Raw genomic sequence first — 18,846 nt, forward strand, 5'->3', positions numbered from 1 at the left:
AGGAGAGGGCAGAAATAGGCCCTTTGGTCCACCGACTCTGTGCCGACCCGCGATCACCCCCTACTCTAAAATTTAACTGAAGCCAATTAACGTACAGACCCGCACGTCTATGGATGTTGGGAGGAAACCGGAGCACCCGGAGAAAACTCACACAGTCATGGGGCCTACAAACTCCGTACAGACAGCAGCCGTGGTCAAGATCGCAGCCCGGGTCACTGGCGCTGTGAGGCAGCAACACCACCACTGTGCCGCCGATGTTCACCCAGTACTGGATGTCAGACACGTGATAGCAACACTTGGAACAGCGAAGAGGTTGCAAAACCCAACACCTGATGGGAACCTCGTCAGTTAATAGCGGCGGTGTAAAATTACAGCTCAGAAACTGGAATCTGTGGAATAAAATGCTCATCATCGGGGAGTGATAATGACCCCATGTTGAATGACATTTGCAACACAATCCAGCACATGGTGTAAAAATAAGCTTGATGTACATCAAGGACATTGAAACCTTTGTGAACAGGATTGGTCAGCGGGGAGCTCAGGAGGGAAGTAGCTATTGCATTCCGTGGGTACTGCAATATCTCATGAATATATTAAATAGTTTGTACCCATCTCAGAACCACTTTGAGATGATGTTATGATGACCCAGTGTCCGAGCCTTCATCAGGGTGGCACGGTGGCGCAGCAGTAGATTTGCTGCCTTATGCCCCTGTCCCACTTAGGAAACCTGAACGGAAACCTCTGGAGACTTTGCGCCCGACCCAAGGTTTCCGTGCGGTTCCCGGAGGTTGCAGGTAGTGGAAGCAGGCAGGGAGACTGACAAAACCCTCCGGGAACCGCACAGAAACCTTGGGTGGGGCGCAAAGTCTCCAGAGGTTTCCGTTCGGGTTTCCTAAGTGGGACAGGGGCATTACAGCGCTTGCAGCGCCGGAGACCCGGGATCGACCCCGACTAAGGGCGCTGTCTGTACGGAGTTTGCACGTTCTCCCCGTGACCTGCCTGGGCTTTCTCCGAGATATTCGGTTTTCTCCCACACTCCAAAGATGTACAGGTTTGTAATTTAATTGGCTTCATATTAGTGTAATTTGTCCCCCGTGCATGTACTTAGTATCACGCAACACATTTTCATTGAAGATAGAGACAAAATGCTGGAGCCACTCAGCGGGACAGGCAGCATCTCTGGAAAGAAGGAACCAAAACGTCACCCACTCCTTCTCCCCAGAGATGTTGCCTGTCCCACCGAGTTACTCCAGCATTTTGTGTCTGTCTTGGGTGTAATCCAGAATCTCCTTCCCACGCATATTTTCATTTCTCCATTATCAGATTTGAACTTTCAATTCCCAGTTTTTGGAAGGAATGATGCAAATGATCCCACTCCTTCAATCCAATCCAACCCAACTTTATTTGTTAAGCACTTTAAAACAACCAATGTTGACCAAAGTGCTGTACAGAAGAATAAACAAGACATCATAAACAGACAACATAACAGAACATAGAAACATAGAAACATAGAAATTAGGTGCAGGAGTAGGCCATTCGGCCCTTCGAGCCTGCACCGCCATTCAATATGATCATGGCTGATCATCCAACTCAGTATCCCGTACCTGCCTTCTCTCCATACCCTCTGATCCCCTTAGCCACAAGGGCCACATCTAACTCCCTCTTAAATATAGCCAATGAACTGGCCTCGACTACCCTCTGTGGCAGGGAGTTCCAGAGATTCACCACTCTCTGTGTGAAAAAAGTTCTTCTCATCTCGGTTTTAAAGGATTTCCCCCTTATCCTTAAGCTGTGACCCCTTGTCCTGGACTTCCCCAACATCGGGAGCAATCTTCCTGCATCTAGCCTGTCCAACCCCTTAAGAATTTTGTAAGTTTCTATAAGATCCCCTCTCAATCTCCTAAATTCTAGAGAGTATAAACCAAGTCTATCCAGTCTTTCTTCATAAGACAGTCCTGACATCCCAGGAATCAGTCTGGTGAACCTTCTCTGCACTCCCTCTATGGCAATAATGTCCTTCCTCACATAAGGCGCAAAAATTACATATGAAATACAACAATAAATTAAAAGACATAAAACATGAGTAAAAATAATAGCCACGCAATAAAAGCAATCAAAATAAGAAATTAAATCAAGTAAATAAAGTCGACATCTTACTGGGTATCAAAGGCCACGGAGAAGAGATGGGTTTTAAGAAGTGATTTAAAAACAGACAGAGAAGAGGCCTGTTTAATGTGGAGAGGCAGATCGTTCCATAATTTGGGTGCCGACACAGCAAAGGCACGGCCCCCCCTGAGCTTCCGCTTAGTTTTAGGCCCACTCAGGAGCAGCTGATTATCTGACCTGAGAGAGCGGGCGGGTGTATAAGGGTGTAGAAGCTCAGATAGGTAGGGCGAGGCAAGACCATTCAGGGATTTAAAAGCAAATAAAAGAATTTTAAAATGGATCCTAAACTGAATAGGCAACCAGTGGACTTCCCCATTGACTGTGCAATGAACGTATATATCAACTTCTCTTTTTAAAAATGTTATATTAAATCTTCTTCCAACTGGCAGACAGTACAATCCTGACATTTTAGGGTGGGATGTGCTAATCATTGCTGTCAGTGCCTGTGTGAAGTATCTTGCCACACTTTAGTGCTGACACATCGAAACATAGAAAATAGGTGGAGGAGGCCATTCGGCCCTTCGAGCCAGCCCCGCCATTCATTGGGATCATGGCTGATCGTCCCCAATCAATAACCCACGCCTGCCTTCTCCCCATATCCCTTGGTTCCACTAGCCCCTAGAGTTCTATCTAACTCACACAGGGTGCTGCTTATCTCACCTGGTGCAGGAAGGAACTGCAAATGCTGGTTTAAACCGAAAATAGACACAGAGTGCTGGAGTAACTCAGCGGGTCAGGCAGCATCTCTGGGGGAAAGGAATTTGGTAACGTTTGGGGTCAGGCGGTCTGAAGAAGGGTCGGGACCTGAAACGTCATCTCTTGTGGTTTTGTGCCAAAGACAGACTTGACCACAAGATAGCAAGTGTAGATCTCCCCCCACTGCACGTTCCAGCTAATAGTTTCCTCCCAGTCTCCGGCTTTGTAGCAGATGGTGCGGTAGTTGTTACCGGTCCTCCACAGCTGGCCGGTTATAAAGAAACTGCCACAACAGATGTTCGCTGCTTGTCGAAGCACAAATATCTATCAACAAACTAGGCACGAGGGAGCTGGAGGCTCCTCCTTTGTTACATCAGCCGCCTTTGATTTGCATCAACATCAACATCAACAGAATTAGGCCGTTTGGCCCATCAAGTCTACTCCGCCATTCAATCATGGCTGATCTATCTCTCCCTCCTAACCCTATTCTCCTGCCTGCTCCCCATAACCTACTACATCTGCCTTAAATATATCCACTAACTTGCCACAGCCTTCTATGGCAAAGAATTCCACAGATTCACCACCTTCTGACTAAAGAAATTCCTCCTCACCCCCTTCCTAAAGGAACGTCCTTTAATTCTATGACCTCTAGTCCTACTCTTCCACTAGTGGAAACATCCTCTCCACATGCACTCGATCAAAGCCTTTCTCTATTCTGTACGTTTCAATGAGGTCCCCCCCCCCTCATTCTTCTAAAATCCAGCGAGTACAGGCCCAGTGCCGTCAAACGCTCATCATATGTTCTCATAAGCTCATCATAACTCCCTCCATTCTCTGCCTTTTTATTTTTGCAGGGAATATTAAAGAGTGCAGGTTGTTCACAGATGCACACTCTAACCACAGCAACGTTGACCCTGCCCAGTTCTGGTGGGTCTTTTGTTCAGAAGAACAGGAGGAGTGAGAAAGATATATGATATGACACAATAGAGTTTTATTTATCCCAGGAGGGAAATTGATCTGCCAACGGTCATAAAACACAAAATACACGAGAACATGAAATTAAAGGGACGAGTAGAAAGGATCAGGGGATGTGCAAAGATCGAGAGAGGGGATTCAGTCTCAAGTCTAGCCCACGACAGAAGGGGGAGGAGTTGTACAGTTTGATAGCCACAGGGAAGAAGGATCTCCTGTGGCGTTCTGTGCTGCATCTTGGTGGGACCAGTCTGTTGCTGAAGGCACTCCGCAGGTTAAGACAGGTGCATTCCTTAAAAATAGCAGTCAGGGGATATGGGGAGAAGGCAGGAACGGGGTACTGATTGGGGATGATCAGCCATGATCACATTGAATGGCGGTGCTGGCTCGAAGGGCCAAATGGCCTGCTCCTGCACCTATTGTCCATTGTCATTCAAAACAAAATGCAGCCATGCAGTGAAAGACAAGTGAATGGGAACAATATACAAAGCAGGGAAGAGTAATCTGCATTCTGCATCTTGCACTTTGCTCCAGCCATTGTACCCGAGCATGACAGTGTATTTATGCACAGTATTATCTGATCTGACACAAGGCATGGAATACAAAGCTTTTCATTGTACCTCGGTATTTGTGGCAGGAAGAAAAAGGGCGGCACATTTCCGCAGCAGTGGAGGTGCTGCCCAACAGCGGCAGAGACCCGGGTTCAATCCTGACTACGGGCGCTGTCTGTACAGAGTTTATGCATTCTCCCCGTAACCGAGTGGGTTTACTTCGGGTGCTCCGGTTTCCTCCCACACACCCCAAAGACTTACAGGTTGGTAGGTTAATTGGCTGAGTTTAGTTTTAGTTTCCTTTAGAGTAACAGGCCCTTCAGCCCACCGAGTTCCGCTGACCAGTGATGCTCAGGAGCCTCCCCTCACACGGCAGCTTCAAAGAGTCTCTGTGGTGTTGCTCTGGAGATAAAACGTTAGCCAGGATACCGCTGAGAACGCCCTTTACGAGAATCCAGGTCAATGTTTTGTTTTTAACCACCTGCCTCCCAGCACAGTTACACTACCCTACACACACTGGGGATAATTGACAATTACACCAAGCTAATTAACCTACAAACCATGGTACACAAAATTGCTGGGGAAACTCAGCGGGTGCAGCAGCATCTATGGAGCGAAGGAAATAGGCGACGTTTCAGGCCGAAACCCTTCTTCAGACTGATGGGGGGTGGGGGGGGGGGGGGAAAGAAAGAAGGAAAAGGGGAGGAGGAGGAGCCCGAGGGCGGGCGGATGGGAGGGTGGGAGGAGACAGCTAGAGGGTTAAGGAAGGGGAGGAGACAGCAAGGGCTAGCCAAATTGGGAGAATTCAATGTTAATGCCATAAGGACGCAAGGTCCCCAGACGGAATATGAGGTGCTGTTCCTCCAATTTCCGCTGTTGCTCACTCTGGCAATGGAGGAGACCCAGGACAGAGAGGTCGGATTGGGAATGGGAGGGGGAGTTGAAGTGCTGAGCCACCGGGAGGTCAGGTAGGTTATTGCGGACTGAGCAGAGGTGTACAAACCATCTTTGGAATGGGTGGGAGGAAACCGGAGATCTCAGAGAAAACGCACGTAGGTCACAGGGAGAACGCACAAGCTCTGTACAGACAAGCTCCCAAGGTCAGGATCGAACTCGGGTCTCTGGTGCTATAGGGCAGCAACACTCATGGTTTTCGTAGAAAACTGGTGGTCGTTGGTCTGAGCGGACTCGGTGGGCCTGTTTCCACGCTGTATCTCTAAACTAAACTAACAAGTCTAAACCTAAGTGACATGCATTTATACCATGCCTCCCGCAACCTTGATATGGGCCTTCAATTGCGTCTGTTGCAGCCTATCAATGCACAGGAGCCTCCCCTCACACGGCAGCTTCAAAGAGTCTCTGTGGTGTTGCTCTGGAGATAAAACGTTAGCCAGGATACCGCTGAGAACGCCCTTTACGAGCATCCAGGTCAATGTTTTGTTTTTAACCACCTGCCTCCAGAGAGAGACTACCTCCCTCAGCACAACACGGCCCCTCTGATCTCAAATCAAAGAGGAGAGGGCTTTAAGGTGACAGAGGCGAAGTTTAAAGGAGATGCTCGGAGCAAGTTTCATTTTAAAACACACATGAGAGTGTTGGGTCTGGAAGGCTCCAGTGGAGGCAGATACGATAGTGGCGACTGTGAGGCTTTTTTAGATAGTCACGTGGATTTGCAGGAAATGGAGAGATTTGGATCACATGCAGGCAGAGGAGGGTTTAAAACCGTCACATTCGGCACAGATATTGCTGGGTGCCACTAACATGTCCCATCTACACTAGTCCTGCCTGCCTGGGTTTGGCCCATATCCCTCTAAACCTATCCTATCCATGTACTTATCCAAATGTGTTTTAAACGTTTTGATAATACCTCAACCACCTCCTCTGGCAGCTTGTCCCATATATCTACCACCCTATGTGTAAAAAAATTTGCCCCTTGGGGTCCAATTAAATCTTCCCCCCACCCCCTCACCTTAAACCTACAACATCTGGTTTTTGATTCCCAACGCTGGGTAAAATACTGTGCATTTACCTATTCCCCTTATGATCTTATACACCTCTATGAGAGACTTGAAAATGGCGCCAAACTAGCGACCCCGTATACTGTCTCAATGTTCTACTGCTCTACACTCGTACTGTACCTGAGATGCTTAGCTAGTATGTATCTAAGTGTTTATGTGGAGTGGCACTTGTACCACTAAAATGAATTGTACTGTACCTCAGTACACGTGACAAATAAAGTTCCATACCAGACCATTCTGTGCTCAAAGGGATAAAGTCCTAGCCTGCTCAACCTCTCCCGAAAGCTCAGGCCCTCCAGTCCTGACAACATCCTCGAACTGCTCTAAGCTCCACCACATTAACACCGGCTCACTGGATCGTAGTTAAGTCAAGTCAAGTCACTTTTATTTCTATAGCACATTTAAAAAACAACTCTCGTTGGCCAAAGTGCTTTACATTGGTGGAGGTACTAACATAGAAACATAGAAATTAGGTGCAGGAGTAGGCCATTCGATCCTTCGAACCTGCACCGCCATTCAATATGATCATGGCTGATCATCCAACTCAGTATCCTGTACCTGCCTTCTCTCCATACCCCCTGATCCCTTTAGCCACAAGGGTCACATCTAACTCCCTCTTAAATATAGCCAATGAACTGGCCCCAACTACCTTCTGTGGCAGAGAGTTCCAGAGATTCACCACTCTCTGTGTGATAAATGTTTTTCTCATCCCGGTCCTAAAAGATTTCCCCCTTATCCTTAAACTGTGACCCCTTGTTCTGGACTTCCCCAACATCGGGAACAATCTTCAACAGTGGTTCATAGATTAAGTACAGACATAAATACATACATATAGCCCTCCCTCAGAGGACGTCAAGAAAGGCTTGAGAGTAAAGATGAGTTTTAAGTCTCGACTTAAAGGAATCGATGGAGGGGGCAGTTCTGATGGGAAGAGGGATGCTGTTCCACAGTCTAGGAGCTGCAACCGCAAAGGCACAGTCGGTCGCCCCTGAGCTTATGCCTAGGGCCTCTACCTATCGTAGGGCCTCTACCTGCTCCTGAGACCTGCAAGGAGCCGTTAACTGTGAACTCTGCACAGAATGTAGGCTGCATAGAAAACCTCAGCAAGGACAGTCAACCTACATGAAGAATGTAATTAATTATAGACTTTATCTAGGACAATAACACGGGGCTCCTCTTTCAGAAAGGCAAGGCAAAGACGATGTTCTGAAACAGAGTGGAAGGCGCATCGAGAGGAAAGTCAACCCATGGAATCTGTCCAAGAAATGCCTTGAAAACAAACGAGTGTATGGTTCAATTCAACGGAACAGGGAAGAGATCAGCAGGAGCACCAGACTATTTTGACTGAATGGCCAAGCACATTTACTGTCTCCACACACACACACACACACACACACAAGAGTCAGTACAGGATGACAAAGTAAGGTGCAATCACTTCTAAAACCAAGTCTTGGAGCACCAAGCTCACAGATCCATTGACTGCAGTTGAGGCACTGCTTCAGAAGCGTTGCACAGCCCAATAAATCCACCCCTTGTCCACTCTCCAAACGCACACTTTGCCACTTTCCCAGAGGCTGCTTCCAGAATGAGGGGCTACACTCATCGGGATTAAAGTTCATTTAGTGGCAGTAACTTAGCCAAGATCATACAAGTCGCTTTAACCAGGACCATGCACACTAATAATATTGAACAAATGCAATCTGTACAAGTGTAATATGTACCGGTCATTCTGAAAACTAATGGTGTTTAGAGGTGGCACAATGGAAGAGTTGCTGCCTTGCTGCGCCAGAGATCTGGATTAGATCCTGACGACGGGTGTTCTCTGTACGGTTCTCCCTGTGGCCGCATGGAGTTTACCGGGTGGTCCGGTTTCCTCCCACACTCCAAAGACGTGCAGATTTGTGTTAATTGGCTTCGATTGTAAATTATCCCTTGTGTGTGTAGGATAGTGCTAGTGTCAAGTCAAGTTTATTCGTCACATACACATACGAGATGTGCAGTGAAATGAAAAGTGGCAATGCTCGCGGACTGTACAGGGATCGCTGGTCAGCACGGACTCGGTGGGCCGAAGAGCCTCTTTCCACGCTGTATCTCTAAACTAAACTGGACAGGCACTCTTTTAATGACGACAAAAGAGATTGCAGATGGTGAAATCACAGGTTTAAAAATTGCTGGACGAACCCAGCAGGTTGGGAAGAAGGGTCTCCACCCAAAACATCATCTGCCCATTTCACTCCACAGATGCTACCTGACTCGCTCAGTTTCGGCAACAGTTTAACTATTTTAATTATGTTTTTACGAGGGTGTTATATTGTCCAAGTCTTCTGCTCCTGTGTGGATAACAATGGGATCTCATACATCCACCCATGTGGGCAGACACTACCTTGAATCCTAACAAGGGACTTCCAACTGCACAGCATTCCCACAGGGGCTGTAGAGTTGCTGACTTATAGCTCCAGAGACGCGGGTTCGATCCCAACCAGGGGTGCTGTCTGTACAGAGTTTGTACGTACTCCCCCTGACCTGCGTGGGTTTTCTCCGGGTGCTCCAGTTTCCTCCCACGTTCCAAAGACGTGCAGGTTTGTAGGATAATTGGCTCCTGTCACCAGTTCTATCTTGTGAAGTGTGTAGGATAGAACTCGTGTACGGGTGATCGCTGAGCGGCGTGTACTCGGTGGGCCAAAGGCCCTGCCTCCACGCTCTATCTCTAATCGTCATCCTCATCATCGTTGAAAACATCAACGGGCACGGTGCCGAGAAGCCCTGTCCCACGGTACGAGTTCATTCCAAGAGCTGTCCCGAGTTTAAAAAAAAATCAAACTCGAGGTAAGCATGGAGAATGAACGTAGCGGGTACATCGGAGCTCAGGGACGTCTCTTAGCGGCTCATAACGCTAACGGCAGGTACTCGGGAAGACTCGCTAACGGCAGGTAAGCACGGGAAGACTCGTGAAGATTTTTCAACATGATGAAAAATGTCTACGAGAGCCCCGAGTACCGACGAGTGGCCATTAACGTAAATCTCCGAGTTCGAATCAGGGCAAACTCGGGAGAGCTCTTGGAATGAACTCGTACCGTGGGACAGGGCTTTTACAATGCTATGTACGACAGTGATCGCAACTTCTACTGAAGTGTGGATGGCCGTTGGCTCGCAAGGAGCTCATCCGCCCTTTAAAAGGCCTTGTTTTTGGTCCTGCTGGGCCTCCATCTCTAAACCAAATTAAAACAGTATTGAGCATTGCACGGATTTGTCGGACACCATTCTAACATGAGGAGTGCAATCACTGAGGCAGAAACCTGTAACTTCATTAAACGAGAATTAGTTTGGTGTCGTTTGTCTGGAAAGAAAATGGATAGATGACATTTCCAGTCAGGACCCTTATTCTAGAAATCTACTATCTAGTACGAGTTGACTGTATCTTGTATGCTTTGTTATTGCCTAATATCTAGTATGATTTGCATACAAACAAAAGTATTGTATTGTATTGTATTGTATTGTATTCAAATTTATTGTCATTGTCTCAGTTAGAGACAACGAAATGAATTTCCCTTACAGGCAGTATCATAAAAATAAAAATAAATAAATAATAATAAATAATAAAACATATTAAAAATAAAATAGAATTTAAAAAAAAGCACAAACAGTGAAAGTCCACGACACAACATAACACAGTGGCACCAAGGTGAGGAAGGCACCATAGTCCAGCCAGCCTCCCCTCCGTTCTTCCCAGATGTTCACTCGTGGTCGAGGCCTTCCTAGCACCCGCCGTCGCCGAAAGCATTTCACTGACAATAACGAACCAATACCAGTATTAAATGGGCGGCACAGTGGCGCCGTGGTAGAGCTGCCGCCTAACAGCGCTTGCAACGCTGGAGACCCGGGTTCAATCCTGCCTACAGCTGCTGTCTGTATGGAGTTTGTATGTTCTCCCTGTGGGGTTTCTCCGAGATCTTCGGTTTCCTCCCACACTCCGAAGACGTACAGGTTTGCAGGTTAGTTGGCTTGGTGTAAGTGTAAATTATCCATAGTGTGTGCAGGATAGTGTTAGTGTGCGGGGATCCCTGGTCGGTGCCTGTTTCCGAGCAGTATCTCTAAAACTAACAAACTAAAACTAAATGGCTGATGCTGCTGGATTGAACTAAGCCCGTGAGACCAGACAGCATTGTAGCTACGGCTCTGAAGACCTACATGCAAGAATTAGCTTCACCTCAAACCAAGCTGTTCCTTTACAGATGCAACATTGGCATCTGCCCAACAACATCAAAAGCGAAACAAAAATAGAAAATGTTCTCAGAACATTAGCAGGTCAAACCGCAGCCTTGGAGAGAGAAACAGAGCCAATGTTTCAGGCCACGGATGCTTCATCAGAACTGGAATGGAATGAAAGCAACAAGTCCAGAGAGAGAAGGTAGACACAAAACTCAACGGGACAAGCAGCTTCTCTGGGTAGAAGGAATGGGTGACGTTTCAGGTCGAGACCCTTTGGGTCTGCGTTCAGCTTATTGTCATGTGTGCCCGAGGTACAGCGTAAAGCTTTTGTTGCGTGCTAACCAGTCAAGACAATACAATCAAACCACCCACAGAGTACAAAGACACGATAAACAGAGTAACATTGAAGGACTCCATCCTATCCCCCTTGGTCAAATCCCTCCCCACCTATGTTCTAGACACCTCAGACACTCTCCGCCGCCTCCACGCATTCCACTCTCTGGGCCCTCACCCCCTCATCTTCACCATGGATGTCCGGTCACTCTACACCTCCATCCCCCACCAGGATGGCCTCAGAGCCCTCCGGTTCTTCCTCGACCAGAGGAGCAACCTATACCCAGCCACTGACACTCTCCTCCGCTTAGCGGAGTTGGTCCTCACCCTCAACAACTTTACATTTGACTCCTCCCATTTCCTCCAAACACAAGGCGTAGCTATGGGCACACGCATGGGCCCCAGCTACGCCTGCCTCTTTGTCGGGTACGTTGAACAATCCTTGTTCGAGACGTACCAGGGCCCCATCCCCGACCTCTACCTCCGTTACATTGACGACTGCTTTGGGGCCACCTCCTGCACCTACACACAACTGACTGACTTCATCCACTTCACCACCAACTTCCATCCGGCACTCCAATACACCTGGACCATTTCCGACACTTCCCTACCATTCCTTGACCTCACCATCTCCATCGCAGGGGACAGACTCCTGACCGACATACATTACAATCCCACTGACTCACATGGCTATCTGGACTACACGTCTTCCCACCCTGCCCCCTGTAAAGACTCCATCCCCTACTCCCAATTCCTCCGCTTACGCCGCATCTGTTCCCAGGATGAGACATTCCACACCAGGGCATCGGAAATGTCCTCGTTCTTCAGGGAACGGGATTCCCCTCCGCCACCATAGATGAGGCTCACACCAGGGTCTCATCCATACCCCGTAACACAGCTCTCTCTCCCCATCCCCGCACACGCAACAAGGGCAGAGTCCCTCTGGTCCTCACCTTTCACCCCACCAGCCGGCAAATACAACACATAATCCTCCGCCATTTCCGCCACCTCCAACGTGACCCCACCACTCGCCACATCTTCCCATCTCCCCCCATGTCTGCCTTCCGCAAAGACCGCTCCCTCCGCAACTCCCTCGTCAATTCTTCCCTTCCCTCCCGCACCACCCCCTCCCCGGGCACTTTCCGTTGCAACCGCAAGAAATGCAACACCTGTCCCTTCACCTCCCCCCTCGACTCCATTCAAGGACCCAAGCAGTCGTTCCAGGTGCGACAAAGGTTCACCTGTATCTCCTCCAACCTCATCTACTGCATCCGCTGCTCTAGATGTCAGCTGATTTACATCGGGGAGACCAAGCGTAGGTTGGGCGATCGTTTCGCCGAACACCTCCGCTCAGTCCGCAATAACCTACCTGAACTCCCGGTGGCTCAGCACTTCAACTCCCCCTCCCATTCCCAATCCGACCTCTCTGTCCTGGGTCTCCTCCATTGCCAGAGTGAGCAACAGCGGAAATTGGAGGAACAGCACCTCATATTCCGTCTGGGGACCTTGCGTCCGTATGGCATTAACATTGAATTCTCCCAATTTTGCTAGCCCTTGCTGTCTCCTCCCCTTCCTTTACCCTCTAGCTGTCTCCTCCCACCCTCCCGCCCTCGGGCTCCTCCCCCTCCTCCCCTTTTCCTTCTTTCTCACACCCCCCATCAGTCTGAAGAAGGGTTTCGGCCCGAAACGTCACCTATTTCCTTCGCTCCATAGATGCTGCTGCACCCGCTGAGTTTCCCCAGCAATTTTGTGTACCTTCGATATTCCAGCATCTGCAGTTCCCTTTTGATAACATTGTATAACATTTAGTGCAAGATAAAGTTCAGTAAAGTCCGATCAAAGATTGTCCGAATGTCTCCAATGAAGTGGATCGTTGCCCCCAGACTGCTCGCTAGTTGTTGATAGAATGGATTAGTTGCCTGATAACAGCTGGGAAGAAACTGTTCTTGAATAAACAGAGTATTTTACCCAGTGTTGGGGGAATCAAGAACTCGAGGACATAGGTTTAAGACGAGGGGAGAAATATTTAATAGGAACCCGATGGGCAACTTTTTCTACACATAGGGTGGTGGGTATAGGTATAAAGCTGAAAAATATGGTATTCGAGGCATGTACTATAACAACATTTAAAAGATATTTGGACAGGTACATGGATAGGAAAGGTTTAGAGGGATATGGATAAACATAGGCAGGTGGGACTGGTGTAGATGGGACACCGTGATCGGCATGGGCAAGTTGGGCCGAAGGGACTGTATCCATACTGTATGTCCCTAAGTACATGACTGAGTGAGTTTAAAGTGTTTTGGAATATCCTGAGTCTGTGAAACATCTTGCTGGAATGTAAGCTTGTATCACCGTCAATATCCCTCGAATCCCCTTTCCCCCGACTCTCCCCCGACTCTCAGTCTGAAAAGAAAGGGTCTCGACCCGAAACGTCACCTATTCCTTTTCTTCACAGATGCTGTCTGGCCGGCTGAGTTACTCCAGCACTTCGTGTCTATCTCTTATCTAGAGCTGCTGTCCCATCTTCAGATGGTCTCGGGGGAAACTACATACTCGTCAGCGCTACAAAAATAACATGTTGACAGTCTCATGCAAAGGAGGCAGAAAGCTCAGCCCAATCATTAGCGGCATGAAATGCCTGAAATCCTTTCTGCAAATTGACACCAAGCCTTTGACTGGGAACAATTAAGCCATTTATTGCACCAACCAACCCTGCTGAAGGTCAGCAGTCTGCAGTGCTACTGGACACCACACCACATTCCTGAGTTGCGTTCTTTCTGGTGAACTTGACACCCACGCTAGGCCAAGCCAGTGCTGACAGGCTGGGAATAGATGGCGCAGGGAACAACTCTATGTCTAGATGCAAACTGTGCAACTGCTGAAAGACAGGGCAACCAAGTTCAATCCAGTCCTCGAGGACAGAAACATAGAAACATAGAAAATAGGTGCAGGAGTAGGCCATTCGGCCCTTCGAGCCTGCACCGCCATTCAATACGATCATGGCTGATCATCCAACTCAATATCCTGTACCTGCCCTCTCTCCATACCCCCAGATCCCTTTAGCCACAAGGGCCACACCTAACTCTCTCTTAAATATAGCCAATGAACTGGCCTCAACTACCTTCTGTGGCAGAGAATTCCAGAGATTCGCCACTCTCTGTGTGAAAAATGTTTTCCTCATCTCAGTCCTAAAAGATTTCCCCCTTATCCTTAAACTGTGACCCCTTGTTCTGGACTTCCCCAACATCGGGAACAATCTTCCTGCATCCAGCCTTTCCAACCCCTTAAGAATTTTGTAAGTTTCTATAAGATCCCCCCTCAATCTTCTAAATTCTAGCGAGTACAAGCCGAGTCTATCCAGTCTTTCTTCATATGAAAGACCTGACATCCCAGGAATCAGTCTGGTGAACCTTCTCTGTACTCCCTCTATGGCAAGAATGTCCTTCCTCGGATTAGGAGACCAAAACTGTACGCAATACTCCAGGTGTGGTCTCACCAGGACCCTGTACAACTGCAGTAGAACCTCCCTGCTCCTATACTCAAATCCTTTGGCTATGAAGGACAGACACAAAATGCTGGAATAACTCAGCAGCGTTGAACTTGAACTTGAACTTGCTGCCTGACCCGCCGAGTTACTCCAGCATTTGGTGCCCCTCTTCGGTGTAAGCCATCACCTGCAGTCCCGACTTAATCCAGTCCTCTCCCGATTCTACAGAACACATTCTCCAGCTGGGTTACCCAACAGCTTAGGAGAAGTTCCATACTAGGATGTTTGCCAAGACTCGAGGGTCTGAGCCATAGGGAGAGGTTGAGCGGGGGTGGACTCTATTCCTCGGAGCACAGGAGGATGAGGGGGGTGATCTTATAGAGGTGTACAAAATCCTGAGGGGAATAGATCGGGTAGACGCACAGAGTCTCTTGCCCAGAGTAGGGGAATCGTGAACCAGAGGACATAGGTTTAAGGTGCAGGGAAAACCATTTAATAGGAATCTGAGGGGTAACTTTCTCCACACAAAGGGTGGTGGGTGTATGGAACGAGCTGCCAGATGAGGTAGTTGAGGCAGGGACTATTGCAGTGCTTAAGAAACAATTAGACAGGTTTAGAGGGATATGGGCCTAATGCTGGCAGGTGGTGCTAGTGTAGATGGGACATGCTGGTCGGTGTGGGCAAGTTGGACCGAAGGGCCTGTTTCCACACTGTGTGACTCTAAGGGAACCGGGTCACAATTTATTACACAATCACAGGATGCTTCAGTGGAATACCAAAGGCTGGGCCCTATGAGGAGCAAGTGCACAGGGCATGGTTTAACCCTGGCACAATCTGCAAGGTGTACAAACAAACCCTGGCTCCAAAACAAAAACTGGTGAAAACCGTACGTCAAGGTCTGATCAGTAACCTAGAAACATAGAAAATAGGTGCAGGAGTAGGCCATTCGGCCCTTCGAGCCTGCACTGCCATTCAATATGATCATGGCTGATCATCCAACTCAGTATCCTGTACCTGCCTTCTCTCCATACCCCCTGATCCCTTTAGCCACAAGGGCCACATCTAACTCCCTCTTAAGTCTAGCTAATGAACTGGCCTCAACTACCTTCTGTGGCAGAGAATTCCACAGATTCACCACTCTCTGTGTAAAAAATGATTTTCTCATCTCGGTCCTAAAAGACCCTCTTATCCTTAAACTGTGTCCCCTCGTTCTGGACTTCCCCAACATCGGGAATAATCTTCCTGCATCTAGCCTGTCCAAACCCCTTAAGAATTTTGTAAGTTTCTATTAGATCCCCCCCTCAATCTTCTAAATTCTAGCGTGTACAAGCCGAGTCTATCCAGTCTTTCTTCATATGAAAGTCCTGCCATCCCAGGAATTAGTCTGGTGAACCTTCTCTGTACTCCCTCTATGGCAAGAATGTCTTTCCTCAGATTAGGAGACCAAAACTGTACGCAATACTCCAGGTGTGGTCTCACCAAGACCCTGTACAACTGCAGTAGAACCTCCCTGCTCTTACACTCAAATCCTTTTCACTAGATCACTAGTGGACGTGGAGAGGCTGTTTGACAATAAATTGAATTGTATTGTATTGTATTGTTTCCAGTAATGGGAGAGTCCAGGACCCGAGGGCACAGCCTCAGAATAAAAAAATGATGTACCTTTGAAATGGAGAAATGAATAGGAATTCCAGAAGGTGGTGAATCTGTGGAATTCATTGTCACAGACAGCAGTGAGGGTTTTTCCAGGCAGCGATTGCTAGGCTCTTGATTAGTAAGGGCGTCAACGGGTATGTTTAGGAAGTTTATACTGCTTCTTCAAGATGCTTCTTGATTGGCATGGAATGGATTTGCGGGGAATGGAGGGGACATGGATTATATGCGGGCAGTTAAGATTTGGGCTTGGCAGCGCGTTTGGCCCTGACGTTGTGGGCCGAAGGGCCTGTTCCTGTGCTGTACTATATTCTAGGGTATAGGCCTCTTTCTGATACTCTTCCCCCTCCTTGGTGGGGGGGGGGAAAGAGGCAGAAACTTAGGAAGGTCAGCTAGGACAAGAAAACAGACTGTGCACGACCGAACTGTGGACACAAAAACACACACACACACCTGAGCCTTTGACCCACTTTCACGGCCTCAACAAGAACCTGCCTGCCAGGAACCTGTCACAGCTCCCTTGGGTGCAGCATTCACGTGGTCCATGGCCACGACTTGTGGCAAAGGCAGTCCTCTTGTTTGTGTGTGTGTGTGTGTGTGTGTGTGTGTGTGTGTGTGTGTGTGTGTGTGTGTGTGTGTGTGTGTGTGTTGTGTGTAACATAGAAAATAGGTGCAGGAGTAGACCATTCGGCCCTTCGAGTCAGCCTCCTGCCTCAATATGACATTGCTGATCATCAGTACCCCGTTCCTGCTTTCTCCCCATATCCCTTAATTCCGTTAGCCCTAAGAGCTAAACCTAATAACTCTCGAATACATCGTGTGTGTGTGTGTGTGAAAGCAACTCCTCAATGTGGATCCATCCCTTCCCCTTCCTTGCAGGCTGCGGTCAACTCTGTGACCTTGTCCACAGAAGCTAAACACCCCCTTAGTCCTCCCCCGGACCCAGACAAAGGTGTAAACTCACGGGCTCCAGGCGCTGGAAATACAATATATCCCGGGAGAGCGGCTCCAGATGCAAGTGGGTCAAAGCTGCAGCTCCCAGCCCGGGGGAGGGAGGGAGGGAGGGAAGTTGTCCTCCTGTCCTCCACACCCCGTCCAGGCGCCTTCCTCAGGTGCGAAGTGAAGGGTTGGCTGGGTGGGGAGCGGAGGTGTTCCCCGTGTCCCACAGTAGCAGCCGCGCCGGCAGCGCTTAGTCCCTGCAGCAGCCCCCCTCGCCTCTTCCGCGTCCGCTGCTCCAGCCGCGCCCGTCAATCACCCGCCCCACAAGACACGCCCATCCGAAAGAGACCCCGCCCCCAACAAGACACGCCCACCCGAGAGACCCCGCCCCCAATCTGGGCTCAGCCTTTAGACATGAATATTGGCTTATTGTTCAAGAAGGAGCTGCAGATGCTGGAAAATCGAAAGTAGACAAAATTGCTGGAGAAACTCAGCGGGTGCGGCAGCATCTATGGAGCGAAGGAAATAGGCAACGTTTCGGGCCCGAAACGTTGCCTATTTCCTTCGCTCCATAGATGCTGCCGCACCTGCTGAGTTTCTCCAGCAATTTTGCCTACCTTTGAATATTGGCTTGTGCAGGAAGGAACTGCAGATGCTGGTTTAGACACAAAATGCTGGAGTAACTCAGCGGGACAAAGGCAGCATCTCTGGAGAGAAGGGATGGGTGACGTTTCGGGGTCGAGATCTCCCATTCCTTCTAGAAACATAGAAACTAGGTGCAGGAGTAGGCCATTGGGCCCTTCGAGCCAGCACCGCCATTCAATATGATCATGGCTGATCATCCAAAGTCAGTACCCCATTCCTGCTTTCTCCCATATCCTTTGACTGCCATAGGCCTTAAGAGCTAAATCTAACTCTCTCTTGAAAACTCCCTCCAGATACGCTGAGTTACTCCAACAATATCCTGTACCTGCGTATCCAACAATATCCTGTACCTGCCCTCTCTCCATACCCCCAGATCCCTTTAGCCACAAGGGCCACACCTAACTCTCTAACCTTTACACAAGGGGTGGTGGCAGGAACCTGAGGGATAGCTTTTTCACACAGATGGTGGTGGATGTATGGAACGTGTTGCTGGATGAGATAGTTGAGGCAGTGACTATACCAACATTTAAGAAACAGTTAGACAGGTACATAGATAGGACGGGTTTGGAGGGATATGGACCAACTGGGACTTGTGAAGCTGGAATATGTTGGTCAGTGTGGTCAAGTTGGGCTGAAGGGCCTGTTTCCATGCTGTATGATTCTATGACTATGAGAAACTCGACCTCCACGCCAATCAGTGCTCAGACCACGACACTCCTTGGTCAAACCAGGCATCCATTAAAGTTACCCATTTGTTTATTCCTACAGCCAAACTGGTGGACCTGCTGAGCTTTTCCAGTATTTTTTGTTATTGCTCCTACATCAATCAGGGCTCAAACTATCAACATGGTCCAACCACAGCCTTGGTATCAATCATAGACCCAAAAAGCTGGGGTAACTCAGCGGGTCAGTCAGCATCTCTGGAGAAAAGGAATAGTGATGTTTCGGGTCGAGACCTTTCTTATGTCACCTATTCTTTCTCTCCAGAGATGCTGTCTGACCCGCTGAGTTACTCCAGCCTTTTGTGTCTATCTTTATATTAAACAGCGGTGAGGCCTTGTGATGATGGGATGGTAAAGTCTCACGGCGGCAGTGATGCCTCACGGGACGACCCACGGTCGAGGAGAACGTGGAGGATCCCTGTGAGGGGGGAGGGGAAGAACAATGGAGGACC

At 48.6% G+C, this 18,846-nt stretch overlaps 1 protein-coding gene across 2 annotated transcripts in view; it reads right to left on the minus strand.

Annotated features, from left to right (window-relative positions):
• The window catches only part of osbpl7 (oxysterol binding protein like 7), a 71,232-nt gene extending 53,903 nt beyond the window's left edge, over nucleotides 1-17,329 (minus strand). For both annotated transcript variants that reach the window (XM_033035027.1, XM_033035025.1), the window contains exon 1: nucleotides 17,053-17,329. The gene's annotated coding sequence lies outside the window, so the exon portion shown is untranslated. The remainder of the gene's footprint in view (nucleotides 1-17,052) is intronic.
• Between the last annotated feature and the right edge of the window lie 1,517 nt (nucleotides 17,330-18,846).

Source organism: Amblyraja radiata, chromosome 16 (genome assembly GCF_010909765.2).
Source record: "Amblyraja radiata isolate CabotCenter1 chromosome 16, sAmbRad1.1.pri, whole genome shotgun sequence".
Taxonomy (NCBI): domain Eukaryota; kingdom Metazoa; phylum Chordata; class Chondrichthyes; order Rajiformes; family Rajidae; genus Amblyraja; species Amblyraja radiata.